Here is a 19,331-nt window from a genome sequence, read left to right on the forward strand (position 1 = left end):
AAACGTTCGGTTTCGTTTTAAAATAAAAACCTCGTTTTAATATCCCAATACGAACCATGATCCGATCCAAAGGTAGTTCGGGTATTAAAAAACTTTATAATTATAAGTTTTGAAAATATTTCGAAATAACGTTTTAAAATAAAACATTGTTTTAGGATTCTCCATCATATACTATGATCCTATTTGGGTAGTTCGGAAATCCAAAACAATAGAATAGATCTAATTTAAAGTATTTGAACAAATCTGGAAACTGATGGAGCAGTTCTGTAATTTTCCGTTTTCTGTCACTAAAGGCTGTTTACCGACGGATTTTCCGTCGGTAAAGCTGCTGAAATGTAAAAAATGCTGTTTTGGTCTCTTTTTCTCCACTTTTAGACTTTTGGTCCTTTATACATATATGTTTATAGTTATGTAATATATACATTCAAATCATTTTCAATTATATAGTATCTATTTAATCAACATATTTATATATTGTTTTTCATTAATTTGACTTAATAAGGTTATATGTAGATTTATAGATTTTCTCTTTAATTCATTTTAAATTATACATATTGGTTATTTTGGGAGTATTTGGGATTATTTTCTATACATACTTATCATAAGTCATTTTGGGAGAGATTAAATACTAATTTCTTATTCATGAATCTTATTCATTTTTTGTGCTTTTGATTAGGATAAAAATTTATTATACTTATTAGTATTTTCATCACCATTTTTACTTATTAATGTATATTATTTTCTCTATTTTATTTTGATGGGTATTATTACTTATTTTTGTACACATGTATATCTATATATATTCACTCTATTTTTCTACTTATATGTATATTCTTTCAAATGCATTTGGTTGGGTAAATTTTGGTTTAGTTGGTTTATTGTTGTAATTATGATAATGTTCAAGTAAGGTTCAATTGAGTGATAAAAGGGGAAAGTAAAATCACAAAAAGAGAGTTTAATTTGCTTATTTAAACTTAAAGTTCTCTAGATATTCCTAAAGTGTAAATAACGTTTTCTTGACATTTTTAAACCATTTTTTAAAACATCACGTTTTAAAACCTTAATTCGTTCCAACGACGGATTAAGCGAACCTTGTAATTAAAATTGCTTTTAATTGTAAATAATAGAGTTTTTGAATTGTTTTCCTAACTAAATGGTTTTTGAACAAAATAAATTGACTTGTATGTTTAATCACGTTTTCTTGTTAAAAGCTTTTATCTCAACGTTTTCAAACGCTCGAGTCGTTCCAACGGCGGTTCGAGTGAACGCCATTAACAGGGTTTTGAAACGTACCTAAATCGTTCCAACGGCGATTAAGGTATGAACCATGTAAATAAACTCATTTTTGGGAAGTGAGCCTAGTTTAGAGTTGGTGTGTAGTACGAATCATAAATCACATTGTAAACAAATCAATTCTTTCTTCTCACCCTCTCTCTCCTACATACTTTAAATTTATGCAAAATGGGTGACTCTTTACTAAAATGGCTTTCAAATAACATGCTCAAAATGGTTTTCAAAGCGAGAAAGAAAAGGTTTCAAATGAATTTTAAACTTAAAGAAATATGCGATTAGTCCGTTATCGCCTAACACGCTGAGTAGGAGGCCGGTGGTTCATAACCGGGCGATGTCGGGGTGCCTAGTAGCCTTTCTCCGGAAAGGAGCTAGCCTTCTCGGCTCGTACCTAAGTTTTCCGAACCCTCACCGGTCTCCCGCAAGGGATCGGTGTTCATTTTCCCATTCGTGGGTGGCGACTCTTCCATATTCCGAGCTCCGGTCCTGCCGAGCAGCTTGATTCCACGATTGGTTGCTTTCGGCGCCAATCACCGCTTACGTCGCCATGAGGTGTCCACCCCCCGATCCGCCCGGGAGATTAGGCCGCGGCACCTTGTCTAACAACGGTGATGGCGGCAATTCCGATCTTGGTGAGGCGGATCGGGCGGCTGGGGTAGGGCGGGCGTCGGATCTGGTGCAGGATGGAGTGTCGGCTGGCGGCGTTGTGGCTTCGGCAGGGGATGCAAGGAAGAAGAGGGGGCATGGCGAGCGGGTGAGGGATCGCTCCCGGGAGCGGGGTCGGGGGGCTTGGCAAGGGTCCGATGGGTTAGATCCGGCAGGATGCGGCGCCGGTTTAGGGGATTGGGGGGCTGGAGGGGCCTGGGATCGTGGGGACAGGGGCGTGGCGCCTGGATCGGTTGCCTTGCTTGCGGTTGCGGCTGGGACGCAGGCGGCGCCGCTGGAGGGGGATTCATCGGCAGGGAGGTTGGACGAGCGGTGCCCTGTGCCTAGGGCAGTGGTTGTAGGATGTTTGGGGGGTGGGCGCATGGGATCGGGTGACGCGGTTGCCCGCCCCTTTCTCCCCGCGATCCCGGATGGACGGGTGGGCAAGTTGCCGCCTGCGGACTGTGCGGAGCCTGTCCTCCCTGTCGATGGCGCCGGGCACCGCAGGGGGCCTGCCGATGCTGGGGCTGGGCGTTGGCTTGGTTTTTCCGGCATTGTGCCTGGCATTGATTGTCCTATTCCGGTCAGTGCTGGGCAGGCTGAGGCTGCATTTGGGGGGTAGGTTGCCTCGAGTCAGAGCCCTTTTGAGACTGGGCATGATATTCAGGGACAGGGGATCATGGCCTCCCCCAGGACTGCAGTTGGCAATAATGGGATAGGTAAAGGGTCTTGGAAAGACACTGTTATGGGAGTGGTTGAGGAGGAGCTCTGCTTTGAGGAAGTGGAGATGGTAGGGGATTCTGCGGATCTTTTCTCTGATTCGGACGAGGAGGATGGTGTCCAGGATGATCCTCTTTGTCCGGTTATTAGACTGTCTTCGGAAGAGAAGAGGGAACTCAAAGAGAAGTGGAAGGTGTCTTTGATAGTTAAGGTGTTGGGGAAGAGGATCAGCTTTAATTATTTTGCCCAAAGGATTCAAGCCCAGTGGGCTAGGAAAGGGAAAGTCAGTATTACTGACCTTGAAAATGACTTCTATGTCATCAAGTTTACTAGAGTTGAGGATTACAATACTGTGATCAAGGGGGGCCCATATATTATTTCCAACCACGTTCTGGCTTTACGGCCTTGGGTTCCTAATTTTAATCCTCATGATTCTACTGTTAACAGGATTTTGACTTGGGTTAGGTTTCCGGGCCTTCCCATTGAGTATTACAGTGAGAAATTCCTAAGCAAAATAGGAGGCATGGTTGGGAAGGTCCACCATGTGGATAAGACTACTATTGGTGCCATTAGGGGCAAGTTTGCTAGGGTTTGTGTGGATGTGGATCTTGCGAAACCCTTATTATCTAAGTTCTGTGTTCAGAACAAGGTGTTCTTTATCGAATATGAAGGCTTACATAACATTTGTTATGATTATGGCATTTATGGTCATTCTCAGGAAGGTTTCCCCAAAAGGGAGAGTGTTTTGAAGGAGACTGTTATGGAGAGTGGGAGTATTTCTGTAGGTAACCAAGGGAATGAAGGAAACTTCGGTCCTTGGATGGTAGCTAAACGGACTACTCGTCGTAGAACTCAGCCTCCTATTATGCAGAATCTTCCTCCTGATATTATCAAGAAGGGGATTTCCGCTCCTTCTAAGCCTATGGTTTCCCCTAGTGTGAAGGAGAAGCCTATCCCCAAGGCTAGGGAGGAGGCTGGTACCAGCTTAGCTCTTAGGTCTGGCTCTAGGTTTGGTGCCCTATCTATTGAAGACGTTCATGAGCCTATCCTGGGAGATGAGCTTATGGAACACAGTTTGCCGGGTCTGGAGTCTGTTGTGTCTTCTGAGCTAGTGGTTGATTCTGTTAATCCCCTCTTTGCTTCCAAGAATGAAGCTCAGGGGGCCCCCTGGTTCAGGCGGCCCGAAAGATGAAGGAAACTAATGAGGGTAGTTATTCTATTCTTACTGGTGGACCTGGAATTGGGAATCCAATGGGGGTTATTAAACCTGGCTTGAAAAAGCCAAAGGGTAAATAAAAAAGCATCCAGAATTCCTTGGCTTTTTTAGAGAAGAGGGGACCTGCGGGTACCTCGGTGAGGCTCTTAGGAGCCCCTAGTAAATACCTGGCTTAGGTAGGTTGGTGCAGTCAGTCTCCTCCTTTCTATGGACTTGTTGTGCTGGAATGTTAGGGGTGCGGCTAGCAAGGCTACCCATATCCATATTAATGACCTAATTAAACAGTTTAACCCCTCGTGTTTTGCTTTACTGGAAACTAAGATTAGTGGAGAGAAAGCAGATGAGGTGGTTAATAAGTTTAAGAACTGGAGGTGTGTTAGATCGGAGGCTACTGGCCGAGCTGGTGGGATCTAGCTTTTCTGGAGGCCAGATCAGATTCATTTTGATGTTATTAGTATCGATAAGCAGTTCATTCACTGTAAAGTGAGCATTTCTGGTATTACTCCCTTCTTGACTACCCTTGTGTATGCTGATCCGATCTTAGTTAATCGCAAATGGCTGTGGGAGATCCTCTTTTCGATGAGTGGCAGCATCTCTGAGCCCTGGTTTATTGCGGGAGACTTTAATGATATCGGCCTTATGAGTGACCAGAGAGGAGGTTCCAATCATTATGTTAATCGTTGTCTTCACCACAAAAATAATATGGATTTATGTGGGCTTTCCGACTTGGGGGCTTCGGGTCATAGATTCACTTGGAAACGCATTAGTACCTTTGTTCGTTTGGACAAGGTTTATGCTAATGTGGCTGCCCTAACTTCTTTCCCTGAGTGTTCTGTTTTAAATCTTCCATTCCGTCATTCAGACCATTGCCCTATTTTGTTTAGACTTTTGAGAGGCAACCGGCCTAGGGGGAAGAGACCGTTCCGGTACCAGCTGGCGTGGGAGTCCCATCCTAAGTTTAAGGAGTTCGTCCAAGATAATTGGAAACCTCATTCGAATGTCCTGCAAGCTTCTGAAGGGTTCAGGAAGAAGGTGCTTGGTTGGAATAAGAATGTCTTTGGGCATATTATTAGAAGAAAGAATAAGTTGTTAAAAAGGATGGAGGGCGTTCAGCGTAGGTTGGATGTGAGGTTTGATCACAGTTTAGATGTCCTCCTTAGAACCCTTCAGAAGGAGCTGGAAGCTGTGCTTAGGCAGGAGGAGCTTCTCTGGTTCCAGAAGTCTAGGAAATCCTGGATTAGGGATGGGGATCGTAATACCAGGTACTTCCATCTGTCTACTATGATCAGGCGGCAGAGGAATAGAATTGAGGCTATCAAAGATTCTGATGGGGAGTAGGTGTATGAAGATGAGGTGATTCGGAATTTGGCTCTGGAGTTCTATAAGGAGCTTTTCAAAGAGGATCCTGTTCAGCTGGAGAGGGCTCACTCTATTGCTACCTTTCCTTTGATCAGTGAGGATATCAGTCAGAGTGCCTTTCTTCCTATTTCCCGAAAAGAGATTGACCATGCCATCTTCAGCATTGGGGCGTCTAAAGCGCCTGGTATTGATGGTCTTCCAGCTGGCTTCTACCACAAGCACTGGGGTGTTGTGAAGGAGGGTATCTATGAGTTTATCATAGGTGTGTTCAATGGGTCTAAGGATATTGAGCTGGTTAATAGAACTCTCCTGGTCCTTATTCCTAAAATTGATAAGCCTTCTTCCTTTTTGCATATGAGACCCATCAGTCTTTGTAATGTTCTTTACAAGACGATTACAAAAATTATGGCTAATAGAATCCGTGGCATTCTTCCGGAGATCATTTGTCAGAATCAGGGTAGTTTTGTACCCGGTAGACAAATGATGGATAATGTGGTGATTGCCCAAGAAATTGTGCACACTATGAAGATTAGGAAAGGGAAGAAAGGCATTGTGGCTCTTAAGCTTGGATTTGGAGAAGGCCTATGATCGCATCAACTGGAACTTCCTGATGGAGAGTCTGGAGAGATCTAGGATCCCGGACAGTTGGAGAAATCTTATTAAGGTTTGTATTACTTCTCCTGTGTTTCAGGTTATGGTGAATGGGGATATGTCGGAGGAGTTCTCTCCGGGTCGGGGCATCCGTCAGGGTGATCCTATGAGTCCCTTCCTTTTCGTTATTGCTATGGAGAGGCTGTCCCACCTTATTCAAGATGCCATTGATATTGGGAGTTTCCACCCGGTGGCCATCAACAGTTTCTGTCCCCAGGTGACCCACTTATTCTTTGCGGACGATGTCCTTATCTTTCTTGAAGGTAATGAGGAGCAGTTGAGTGTCATTATGGATATTCTGGATTGTTTTTGTTCGGCCTCTGGTCAGAGACTTAATATCCAGAAATCTAGGATGATGTGCTCTAAGAATATGAATCCGAGAATTTGTAAAAGATTAAGTGATTTGTCTGGTATTCCTCTTACTAATTCTATTGGGAAGTATCTGGGGATTCCTCTCTATAGTGAGAGAGTGTCTAAAGTTTCTTTTAAAGATACTTTGGACAAAGCCAATACGAGGTGTGCCACGTGGAAAGCCAAGACTCTCTCCCTCGCTGGCCGTCTGACTTTAATTCAATATGTGAATTCCGCTGATCCCAACCACATTATGCAGGCTTGTCAGCTTCCGAATCCTGTGCTTAATGATCTTGATAAGATTAACCGAAGGTTCCTGTGGGGGGAAGCTGCGGAGGGAAGAAAGATCCTCCTAGTGCCTTAGAGTGAGGTTTGTCAGCCCAAAGATTCAGGGGGTTTGGGCATTAGGAGAGCTAAGGATAATAATAAAGTTTTATTAATGAAACTCCTTTGGCGTATGTGGCAATGCCCCTCCTCTCTCTGGGTTCGCCTTCTTTGTGGTAAGTATCGAAAAGATAAGATCTTTGGGGGCCCGAAAGAGAGAGTTATCAATTGTTCCTTCCTCTGGAAAGGGCTTAGCGCCGTTTTTACTGAGTTTTGCTCGGGGGTTGGTCTGGATGTGGGTAATGGTAAGTCCATAAGCTTCTGGTTTGATACCTGGATTGGGGATAAACCTTTAGTGGATGTGTGCACTTCCCCCCGCCTAGTGATATCCAAAACTGGAGGTTAGCCGATGTGGTGGACTCTGAAGGGGACTGGGTTTGGCCTAAATTTGATGCTTTCTTTAGCCTTGAGACTCTCCTTAGAATTAGAGGAGTGAAGGTGAGTAATCAAGAGGAAGACATGGATAAGCATTGCTGGGCGCTGACTAACAATGGAGTCTATTCTTGCAAATCTGCCTTTGAAGCTTTTTCCCTTAACAGGACTGATAATCCCTCGGATATTTGGAAGACCATTTGGTCCCTTAAAATCCCCTACCGCATGAGGAGCCTCCTGTGGCTGGGCGTTAAAGACAGATTACTTACTAACTCAGATAGATACAAAAGGCATTTGGCGACCTCTGGAGCTTGCGGTAGATGTAGAGGCCATGTTGAATCGTTGTGCCACGCTCTTAGGGATTGCCCTAAGAGTGAAGAGGTTTGGAAGAAAATTCTCCTTCATCATACTTTCTCTTCCTTCATGTCCCATTCTGTGAACGACTGGTTCTCAGATGGTATTAGGGGAAAGTTATTGTCTTATATGGAGCATGGGGACATTTTCTTTGCCATTATCTGTCATCAAGTGTGGAAATGGAGGAACGAGGAGATTTTTGATAATAAAGCTGTGTTTTTGCCTAACTTAGCTGAGTTCTTCTTGAAGAAACTCTCCTCTATTATTGATAGTTTCAAAGGTGAGTCCCTTGCCAGATCTTCCCCGAGTAGTGATGTCCACCTCGTGAGCTGGAGCAGGCCGAGAGAGGGGGTTGTGAAGCTGAATACTGATGGTTCCTACCTCAGTAATGGTAAGATTGCTGCCGGAGGTGTTCTTAGGGATGCGGGAGGCGCCTGGCTTTCTGGGTTTACCCAGAATTTGGGTTTGGGTTCTTCCTTCTCTGCGGAGCTCTGGGGCATTCTCTCTGGGATCCAGCTGGCGATTAGGCTGGGTGTTAAGAGGCTTTCTGTGGAGTCAGATAACTTGGAGGCCATCAATATGATTTTGGGTAGTCATGCCATGGGTCTTCATAGCCGCAACCTTATTAAAGCTATTAAGAGGCTTAGCCCCTCATTTGATATCCTTGAGTTCAGCCACATTTTCCGGGAGCAGAACCGTGTTGCAGATCACTTGGCGACGGCAGGCCATGAGGGGGTGTTAGGTGTTTCTACCCTTACCGTTCCCCCTATCGCTCTTTCTCCTCTTCTTTTAGAGGATAGGATTGGGGTTAGCTTTCCTAGGCTAATCCCGGTGTAGTTGCTTGTTTTGCTTTGCTTTGCTTTCCTTTTCTACCAAAAAAAAAAAAGAATCATTAATTTCTTAATTGCACTGTTTGTTGAATATATAAACGTTTAGTCGAATACTTAGCGTTACATGTAATTAAAAATCATTAATTTCTTAATTGCACTGTTTGTTAAATAGATTTGACCGGAAGAAAAAACTGTTGTTCAATTGCACTGTTTGGTAAATAGATTTGACAGGAAGAAATAACTCTTGCCCCAAATTTTATGTCTCTTTCATAAAAATGTTCCCATTTAATTCAGTTTTTGCTTTCATTTTTTTTTGGGTTAAGGTGCAAAAATATCCTAACGTTTTGGATCAAGAGCAATTTTATCCCTAACGTCTAAAATGGTGTAATTTTACCCATTACGTTTGTAGCTAAGAGCAATTTTATCCTTAACGTTGATAATTTGGGTCAATTTCCGTCACTATTATAAAACACAGTCATTTTTATTCTTTATTTTGCACAAATTGCATATCAATTCGTTCTAAAAAAAAGGATTTCATGTTTTTTGTAATTTAATAATAGAATTGGAGATTAATATTTATAAAATCGGTGAATTTTTTGCCTAATTCGTAAAAAAAAAACAGTATTGTAGACACCGAGTCGGAGGACCTGTGACGAAAACCCACGACAAACGGCTAAAGCGGTTGATTCCATTAGTTAGGAAATTTAAAAATCAAAGGGAAACTCGGAGAGCCGGCATGTGATAGCCCCGCTAACAAATTCAGCGTCTCCTGAGTGAGGCCGGGCATGTTCATCGCCGTGTCGATGTATGAGAGGGCCCCGGAAGTCGGACGTTAGCCGACGAGTGACCAGTGTCGCTCCCGGCGATAATCGTCGTTACGTAAATAACGGCGCGCGACGCGTCGAATGCCCGCCCGACGGGTCGGGTGTCGAACGTCGCCCGTCGGACGACGGGCGTCGCTCATCGAGCGTCGGGTGCAGCCCGAGGCACGTCGACATCGCCCAACGTTCGATGGACGGATGCCCCGCGGCGTCGGGTTGACGCCCAACGCTCGATTGGGCGGACGCCCAACAACGTGAGGCGAACGCCCAACATTCGTTGGGCGAACGTCCGACGAGGTTGGGCGTACGCCCAATGTGGTTTGGGCGTCGCCCAATTCCCATCGGGCGACGCCCAAACCGTTTTGGGATCCGTGCCTATAAAAGGCACGGATCCCCATGCATTAAAAGAGGAGGATTTTTTGGGACTCTCTCACTCTAAAACATTTTTTAGAGAGAGAAAGTAATTTTTTGGGAAAAATATTTTTTTTCCTAAAAAAAATCCGAATTTCCTAAAAGTTAAATATTTTACCAAAACATCAAAAACACCGAAAATTCATAATTCGTGGAATCAACCGGCACCAGCTGTCAATACCGATCTTGAGGTATTATCCGAAGACTAGACTCGTTTTTATTTATTTTATTTATTCTATTCATTTATTTTTTTTAGGATATAGTTTTATTTGTTTATTTAGTTATTTATTTATCACGTTTATTTACTTTTCCGCGTTTATTTAATTCCCGTCTCGTATTAAACAAATGTTTTTGTGTTGAATACAAAACCCTCGTTTTGACATCCCAACACGAACCGTGACCCGATTTGAGGGTAGTTCGGGATCAAAACGTTGTAATTATAAATTTTAAAAATATTTCCAAATAACGTTTTGAAATAAAACATTGTTTTAGGAGTCTCCGTTATAGACTATGATCCAATTTGGGTAGTTCGGAGGTCCAAAACGATATAATAGATCTAATCTAAAGTGTTTGAATAAATCTGAAAAGTATAGGGACTGCTGTTGATATTCTGTCTTTTCTGTCTAACAGCATTAGCGACGGATTTTCCGTCGGTAATCTGCTGGAATCCGAAAATTATCCTTTTAAACCCATTTTCTCAACTTTTTGGCATTTGATTCTTGTATATATAAGTATATAATTATGTAATATATTTATGAAAATTATTTTTGGGTCCTATAACTATTAATTATGTATTATATAGCTATTTATTTCATGTTGAAATTTAATTCGTTTGGATTTAATTTTATAAAGTAATATATGTGTGTGTATATATAGTTTTTGGGTTATTTGGGTTATATTAAACCATTTTGGGATAAAAGATATTCTCTTATTTTAGAGTTTTGCCCATTATTTTTACATAGCTTTAACTAGGATAAAGAATGTATTATATTTAGTATTTCCTATTTTCATTATTATACATATACTTAATAATGTAATATAGTATCTTTTATTTGTTTTTCTTTAAATCTATAGATATATCATTATTTTTAGTTAAAAATGTATATATATGTATATATTCTTTTTCTTATTCTTTTGACATTTATGGGTATATATTTTAAATGGGTTTTACTTGGTGAATTTTGGTTTAATTGGTTCATTATTGTGATTATGTTTAAGTGAGGAGTAAATTGAGTGAAAAAAGGGAAAATAAACCACAAAAAGAGATTTTAACTTAATTATTCAAGCTAATGGTTTCTAGAGGTTCCTAATGTAATTGAAAAGTTTCTTTCTAATTCTTTATCGTTTTCAAACGACTCCTCAAATATCATGTTTTAAAACCTTAATTCGTTCCAACGACGGATTAAGCGAACTTTGTAATTAAAATTATTTTTTATTGTAAATAATGGAGTTTTGAATCGTTTTCTCAATTAAACAGTTTTGTACAAAAATTAATGGACTTGTATGCTTAATCACGTTTTTTTTTGTTAAAAGCTTCTTATCTCACATTTTTAAAACGCTCGAGTCGTTCCAACAGCGATTCGAGTCGATATCATGTAAATTAACGGGGTCTTGAAGCGTACCTAAATCGTTCCAACGGCGATTAAGGTACGAACCATGTAAATAAACTCGTTTTTGGGGGAATGAGATTAGCTTCGAGTTAGTGTATAGTTTAAAGCATAAAATCACACTGTGAATAAATCAATTCTTTCTTCTATCCCCCTCTCTCTACTATACGCTTTAAATTCATGCAAAATGGGCGATTCTTTAATAAAATGGCTTTCAATAACATGCTCAAAACGGTTTTCAAAGCGAGAAAGAAAAGGTTTCAAATGAATTTTAAACTTAAAGAAATATACGATTAGTCCGTTATCGCCTAACACGCTAAGTAGGAGGCCGGTGGTTCATAACCGGGCGATGTCGGGGTGCCTAGTAGCCTTTCTCCGGAAAGGAGCTAGCCTTCTCGGCTCGTACCTAAGTTTCCCGAACCCTCACCGGTCTCCCGCAAGGGATCGGTGTTCATTTTCCCATTCGTGGGTGGCAACTTTCCATACTCCGAGCTCCGGCCCTGCCGAGCAGCTTGATTCCGCGATTGGTTGCTTTCGGCGCCAATCACAGCATCTGTCGTCAACGGTGTCCACCCCCCGGTCCGCCCACCTACAAGTATATTTTTTATTTATTTTTTCACATCCAAATATATGTTTGTGATTTGTTACTGATTAAATGACGCATGTGTGAAGTGTATATGACAAGATTCATGACCGAGAAGACAGTTTGATGAATTATTTCTCAAATTGACCCAATTTATCAACGTTAGGGGTAGAATTGCTCTTGGCTTCCAAAGTTAGGGGTAAAATTGCACCATTTTAGAAATTAGGGGTAAAATTGCTCCTGACCCAAAACGTTAGGGGTATTTTTACACCTTAACCCTTTTTTTTTACTATTTTAGAAGTATATAAAAATCGAGTGTCGGAATTCACCTACACATGTAGGAGTTATTCACTTACTGATTAAAGTGTAGGAACCTAAATATATAAAAATAAAAATAAAAGATTATATCTTTTAACCGTATAAATTAAATGATAGTTCAATTATGCATATCTAAGTTTCAAATTTTAACAAAAAGTTTAAATACTCAAACGTCTAAAATTGTGCAATTTTACTGCTGATATTGGCAGTCTAGAGCAATTTTATTCCTAATGTTTGCAAATTGGGTAAATTTTTAGACATTATTATAAAACACATATATTTGTTCTTTATTATACACCAAATGCATATCAATCGGTTCTAAAAAAACATATTTCATATTTTATGTGATTTAATAATAGAATTGAAGATTGGTAAAAAAAATTAAAATTGAATATTAATATTTATAAATTTGACCAAATATTTGTACCTTATCCTATGGAATAAAGAGGTGGAGTTATTTAAGGAAAACTACAAATATTACATAAAAGTTAATAATTCTGTAAATTATTACAAATGTGATGGAATCTTACGTGGATCTTGATCCGAATTCATATGATTTTGACCCGAATTCATATTACTGATTTCGACTTATGAAATCTTGATTTGGATTCTGAATTAGTTATGGGCTGATGGGCCTTTACTTGTTATTCTCAAAATAAATAATGCAATATTTACATATATGGAAAATTTAGTTTGCCTAATTTCTCGGTTCGAGATTCATCCGACACTTTTTTTTAACCAATTGAATTTTTTTTTTGCGTACACTTAAATTCTAACTCAAGATTTAGTTTAAACGACTTGATGTGGTTTATCCCAGCCAATCAGATGAATGGTTGACTTTTGGATAGAGCCCTCTAAACTATTAACCTTAAAATTCTCAACTATTGAATTAACTTTTCTGAAGAAGAAATCCAGCAAATTAGGAATGACAACTGTTCATTCTTCAAAAACCTCAACATTCCTCCAATGCCAAATTTGGTGGCAGACCACAGCAAACAGAATAACTCCATGTTCGAGCTCAGCCAACAACTTTCCTTCAACACCCTCCATGAACCAGTCTTGTTCTGAACAGGAAAAAAAGACAGACAGACACTGGACAGGCAGAACTTTCCTCCACACTGCCTTACTACCAGCACAATCTCTAAGAACATGGAAACTGGTTTCTGCATGAGTTTTACATCTACTACAAGCATCATAGTCCACCAAATGTCGTCTTTTCCTTTCAACATTAGTAAGAAGCATATTCCTAGCACAAAGCCAAAGAAAACTCCTAATACGACTATCCCCTCCACCATCGTTAGCAGCAGCACCACTCTATTTCCTGAAGCCGGATAGACGCCGGTAAAGAAAGCGCCAGAAAAATAGCCAAAAACCCTAGCTACGATAAAGGATTGTCGCAGGGTAAAGTCTCCACATTATTAGGGCTTGTTAAGGTGTTTGTATTTTCGTTTTTATTTGGAAGCCATTATGTTTGTAGTTTAGATATTTATTATATATTTATATTTATTATTATATAGTATATTTGCTATTAATCGTATTATAGTTATATATTATAGTTTCTATATCTTTATAATCTCATTTATTCATATCCGTATATTTATTATTAATCATATTATAGTTATATATTATAGTCTCCATATTTTTATAATTCCATTTTTTTTATATTACATAGTATATTTTCTATTAACTACATTACTATTATATATTATATCCAGGCCTAATCCCTATACAACCCCTTAAACTTGTAACTTTTTTTTTTCATTTAGCCACCTAAACTTAAAGTGTTCCCATTTAGCCACTTAAACTCAACAAATGAGACACATTTAGCCCTTATATGCCTACATGGTAATAATGTATCACTTGTTGTCTTTCCAAACATTAGGAGGCGCGTAAGATATTAAATTTCTATTCCTCTAGGCTGTATAACGGTAAAATCTCTAAATTTGCTTAGAATCCCTAGATCTGTTTTTTCTTCTTCTTAAATCTGCTGCGATTTCTTCTCCTCAATCCATCTGCTGTGATTTCTTCTTCTCAAATCACATGGTGGGCTTTCTTCTTCTCTTCTCTTGTTTGCTTTCTTATGGTCTGATCTGCTCTTAATCGAATCTGCCTATCTTCTGCTGTTATTCAAATTCTTCAGCTTCATTATTTCCATGGCGATGAATCAAATCATTTGTTGTTATTGTGGTGAAATTTCACCACTTAAAGTATCACGGAAACCCTCAAATCCGGGAAGATTGTTTTATGGATGTCCAAATTATAGGGTTAGTTGTTTAATAACTTAATTGGTTATGGTGAATTAAAAACTGCATTTGACGAATTGTTAATTTTTTAAATTTTGATTTGCATGGCAATAGGTAGAGTTAAACCTCGATAAATGAATGTTCGATAAAGTAATAACCTTGTTTATATAATAAATTATTTCGGTCCGAACTTGGGCCAATGGACTAAAGTAATAACCTCGCTAAATGCATTAAGTAATAAAAATATTTAAATCCTTAAGGGCCCAATGAAAATATAAATTAATAATTATTGAATTATATATATATATATAGACCAAAACCTTTCAATCAATCAATTAGAAGTCATTTCTTCTGGAAAAAATGCATCTATAGTTGGTTATCTTTCCATATTAACCAATGTGAACACCATCCTTAACTTTTTGTAGTGCAAACACAATTTCTAGTATATTTTGCTCATGTTGTAGCATGTAGTTGTTTAAGGTGCCCATTGTTTGAAAGATCTCTTTTGACGATACATTTGCGACAACGTAACTATCATCTGACTCTGGATCATTTCCATCATCATTGTTCATTATTGACTGGATAATTTCTTCGTCGTCATCATCATTGTTCATTATTGACGATACAATGTATGCATTTTACAATGAAAAATTATCTATAAAATAATAAATATTGATTTATCGATAAATGAATAATTTATTCATTTATCGATAAATAAATAATCTCGCTTAATGAATATTTTTTTCCGGTCCCAAGGGTATACATTTATCAAGGTTTTACTGTACTATGGATACTTTAGATGGTTGGATACACCAGTTAACAACCATGATACGTACTATGGGTTGCTGAATAAGGTTAAAGATGAAGACAAGGGAATAAGAAGGAAGGAAATCATAGATAAGAGTCATGGTGAAAGCATTAGCTTTTTTCTACACCCTATGCCTTAACAGCTTTAATGAAGATAACTGCGTGCATCATGGTTTATTACACCCATATGTCTTAACAGCCTTGATTGAAATAACTGCGTGCACCATGGAGAAAGCATTAGCTTTTTTCTACACCATGTGTCTTAACAGCCTTGATTGAAATAACTGAGTGCACCATGGTGAAAGCATTAGCTTTTTTCTACACCATGTGTTTTAACAACATTGATTGAAATAACTGCGTGCACTATGGTGAAAGCATTAGTTTTTTTTTTTTTTTTGCTTGATTGGCTTGATGTTTGGATCAACATTCAAGTGGTGGGAAGTTACATTCAAGCTTATACCAAGCATATCCGTAGGCACCCAAGCAAACACGTCCATGTTCCTCTTAAGGCATGCGATTACTTCACCCTTCACTTCTTCTGCCATTTTACTTCCAATATATTTTATTTTTTCTGGATCATCTTCTGTCAGTGGCATCGCTTCCACTTCTTCAACTGGCTTTGATTTTGGCTTATTGCCAGATTCTTCAGAAATCGCCATCGTCTCTGCACTTGCACCATGTTTTCCTTTAACGGAAGAAACGTAGCAGTTGCGAGCTTTCTTTTGATCTCCTCTCACTTGCCTTATACCGTTTGGTGTAGGAAACTTCATTAATAAGTATCCCGATGATATCATGGCTCCCATGCCAATAATTAATGGTCTTCCTAGTATCACATTGTAGGCTAGAGATACATATTTTACTATCATAAAATTCACCATCCTTGTAACATTACAAGGCTCATCGCCTAACGTGATTGGTAATTGGATAGACCCTGCCACTTGGACGGCTTCCCTCGAGAAGCTAAAGAGTGGAGCCGACACCTTATTCAATCTATCCAAAGATTATTTCATCTTCTTGAAACAATTCCAATAGAGGAGGTTGACCAAACTCTCGCTGTCAATGAGAATTCTTTCCACTGGGAACTTCATTATGGTAGCAGAAATCACCTATGCATCATCATGGGTATAACTACATTTCCTTGATCTGCAAGGGTAAAAGTCATGGGCTCTTCTTCTTGGTCTTTCATCACATTGTTGACTTCATAAGCTTGTCTAGTATAAGCCTTCCTTGATGACGAGGATTCCCCAGCTAAAGTTTCCCCTCCGGAGATAACATTTATTGCTGGATACGCCGGCTTGTTATCAAAGGCTATGGCTTTATCTTTTTTATCTTCATTTCCTTTGGCATATGTTCGACCATCCCTTTCTCTGTTTTCCATATATCTTTCTTCTTTTGAGTTTTGTGGCTTTTCCCTTCTCCACATTTCTGCATAGACAAAATTTTCAAGCTTACCTTGTCGTACCAATGACTCTATTTCATTCATCACTTGCCTACATCGATCAGTTGAGTGACCATGAGTTTTGTGGAATCGACAATAAGCATCTGTAAATCTGCCCATCGTCCCATTAGTTTTGGGAGGGAATGTAAGGAGTCCGGATCTTTCAATGGCTACCAGGATATTAGAACGTGGTTGGAGTAAAGGTGTGAAATTCTCATATTTTGACTTTGGAGCATGTCTTGCTTCATTCCTTCTTCCACTTCCCTTTTTTACATCACTAACCTCGTCCCTCTCCTTTCTTTTCTTATCTTGATTTCCTCTCGCCCCTATGTTCCTCATCACATCTTCGGAAAGGATGAACTTATTAGCCCAGCTGAACAAAACTCCCAAGGTTGAAGGTTGATCATAAGAAAGAGATTTTTGGAGATCTCGCGATCTCGTTCCCTGAAGTACTCCTGCAACTGCCATTCCAACTTGGAGATCTTGAATCTCCAGAGTTGCAGCGCGAAACCTTTCTACGTAATCTTTCAAACTTTCTCTTTCATCTTGCTTTATTGTGAGGAGATACGTTGCATCCTTCTTCCTTCTGGTGTTGATGATGAATGCCTTTATGAATTCTCTTCTCAATTGATCAAAGTTGGAGATGGAGCTTTCCTTTAAGCTATTGAACCAAGTGCGAGCATGGTCTAATAAAGTGAGGGAGAAAGCTCGACACATTATGGCATCTTCCCATCCATGTAATAGCATTACTGCTTCATAACTCTGCATATGATCACAAGGATCGCCCTTTCCGGAATAAGTGACGAGTTGTGGCATCTTGAATTTTCGAGGGAGAGGTTTATTCATGATCTCTCCTGAAAAATGAGTTTTCCTTGCCGTTTGTTCGTCATTGCTCGGAACCAACTTCTTTTGTTCTAGCACCCTCTCGATCATCCTCTTAAGGTCTATTGTCTCTTTCGCGTTGAACATGGATTCTTCTCCGACTTTCTCATGTGCTTTCGAATTTTCTTTGCAAGAACTTTCCACAACTTCATGGATCTTTAAGTTGTTTCCCTTACACTTTTTTCTCTTTCACATGGTTTTGAGATTTCCTCGTGTGGTAACTCGACCTCAGGACGTTTTTCCTTGTTTCGAAACTCTTTGTCTGACATCTCTTCTTGGACAAAAAAACATTAATTCTTGGAGTTGATTATTGTTGTCCTCAAATTTTTTCTTCAACTCTTCATAGTCCGCTAAGGGAACGGTGGGCGGATTCGTTCTTGACGGCCCGTGTTGGTCTTCAACATTTTCAACATGTTCTTCTTCGTTGGTTGGATGTGCCTCGTGCTCGTCCGGAATATGGGATGTTTGAGAAGGTGGAACTTGAGATCTCTTGGGAGGCATCTCTTTTGATTACGAAAAGTAGATGATGTAGAATAGATGACTTTTTGATCGTTTCTCACAGACGACGCCAATTGTTGTAGTCTGAACTAAACAATAAATTTGTAGGATGGGAGATCAATCGATGAACTCCTGAAGGAATGCGAACCTTCCAATCAGAATGATGACGGTCGACGTTCCTTGAGGATTGAACCTCCTTGATGAAGGTTGACCGTCACTGGATGAAGGTTGAACGTCCCTGGATGAAGGTTGATCTTCCTTGAGGATTAAACCTGTTAAAGTGTGGGAAGCGGTCTTCCCACAAACGCTACGATGCTTAAGTTAGATATCGTAAAATATAGTCCCTTAGGAATAAGGGGAGAAGTTACATGTGAGCTATTGGTAAAAGATCGTGCTGAACGTGGGTACCGTTATCTAGATAGATAATGGGATACGTGTGTTATGCTTATATCAACCTCATAAAATTGAATTAAAAATATAAATGGCAGGACTGAAGTTGCAAAATATGGATGAATTTATATAATCGAAAGAATGAAAAATCGAGTTCGATACAAAGCTTATCTGCTCTCTAATTTTCTCTTCTCTCTCTAAAGAATCTCAAATCTGTAAAAATTTGGGCCCTTTTACAAGTGATGTTGGGCCTCCTATTTATAGCAAAAGTAAGGAAAAATAAGTCAACTTGAGATTCACCACTGGTTATTTTCTGTGCTTTTTCTTGATTCTTATGCCAAAATGACCTTTCTGCCCTTTTAGTTTTGAGAGTATTCTTCTGAATTTCTATTGATGGGCTTATTGGGCCCACTTGAATAATTTTAGCGTATTGGACCTGTTGAGTTGAGTCTGGCTCGTTTGCTTGGATCTGACTTGAATTTGACGTGGACTCTTGACCCATTTCTGATGTGGATCCTATCTCAAAATTAAAATAGTTTTGATCCATAATTAATTTGGCTTTGTTTCAGTTAATGGGTTTGGATCCAAATTAAAATGGTCGGCTATCCTCTTAAACTTCCAAATCGAACATGAGCTTTGATCCAGCTTTTTGGAAAGCTTCGATTATGTAGCTTTAACGTTGGATCTCCGGTCTCTTTCGTTACTTCTTTTTGTACTAGCTTAAGTACCCGTGCAATGCACGTGATATTCAATAATTTTCTTCACCTACAATATTTATGTTTTTTTTTTTTTGAAGATTACAATATTTATGTATTAATGTATAGATATATTTGAAATAAATAATAATAAAACAATCTAAATTTAATATTTTAAATATATATATATTAACATAGGTAAAGACTATGTTTACTTTGTTTTTGACAAAGTAAGCCTTACTTTGTGTGTTTTCACCATTGGATTAATTTTATACTCCATCATCCAATGGTGAAAACACACCAAGTAATGGTACTTTGTCAAAAATAAAGTAACCATAGAAGGCACCTATTAACATATTAATTAAGAGAAGTTTATTTTACTTTTCAAAAGAGATGTATTTTTAAAAATTTATACTCTAACTTATCATATAAGGATAATTATATATTTATCTTTATTATGGTAAAT

This window comes from Euphorbia lathyris, chromosome 9 (assembly GCF_963576675.1).
Source record: "Euphorbia lathyris chromosome 9, ddEupLath1.1, whole genome shotgun sequence".
Lineage (NCBI taxonomy): Eukaryota > Viridiplantae > Streptophyta > Magnoliopsida > Malpighiales > Euphorbiaceae > Euphorbia > Euphorbia lathyris.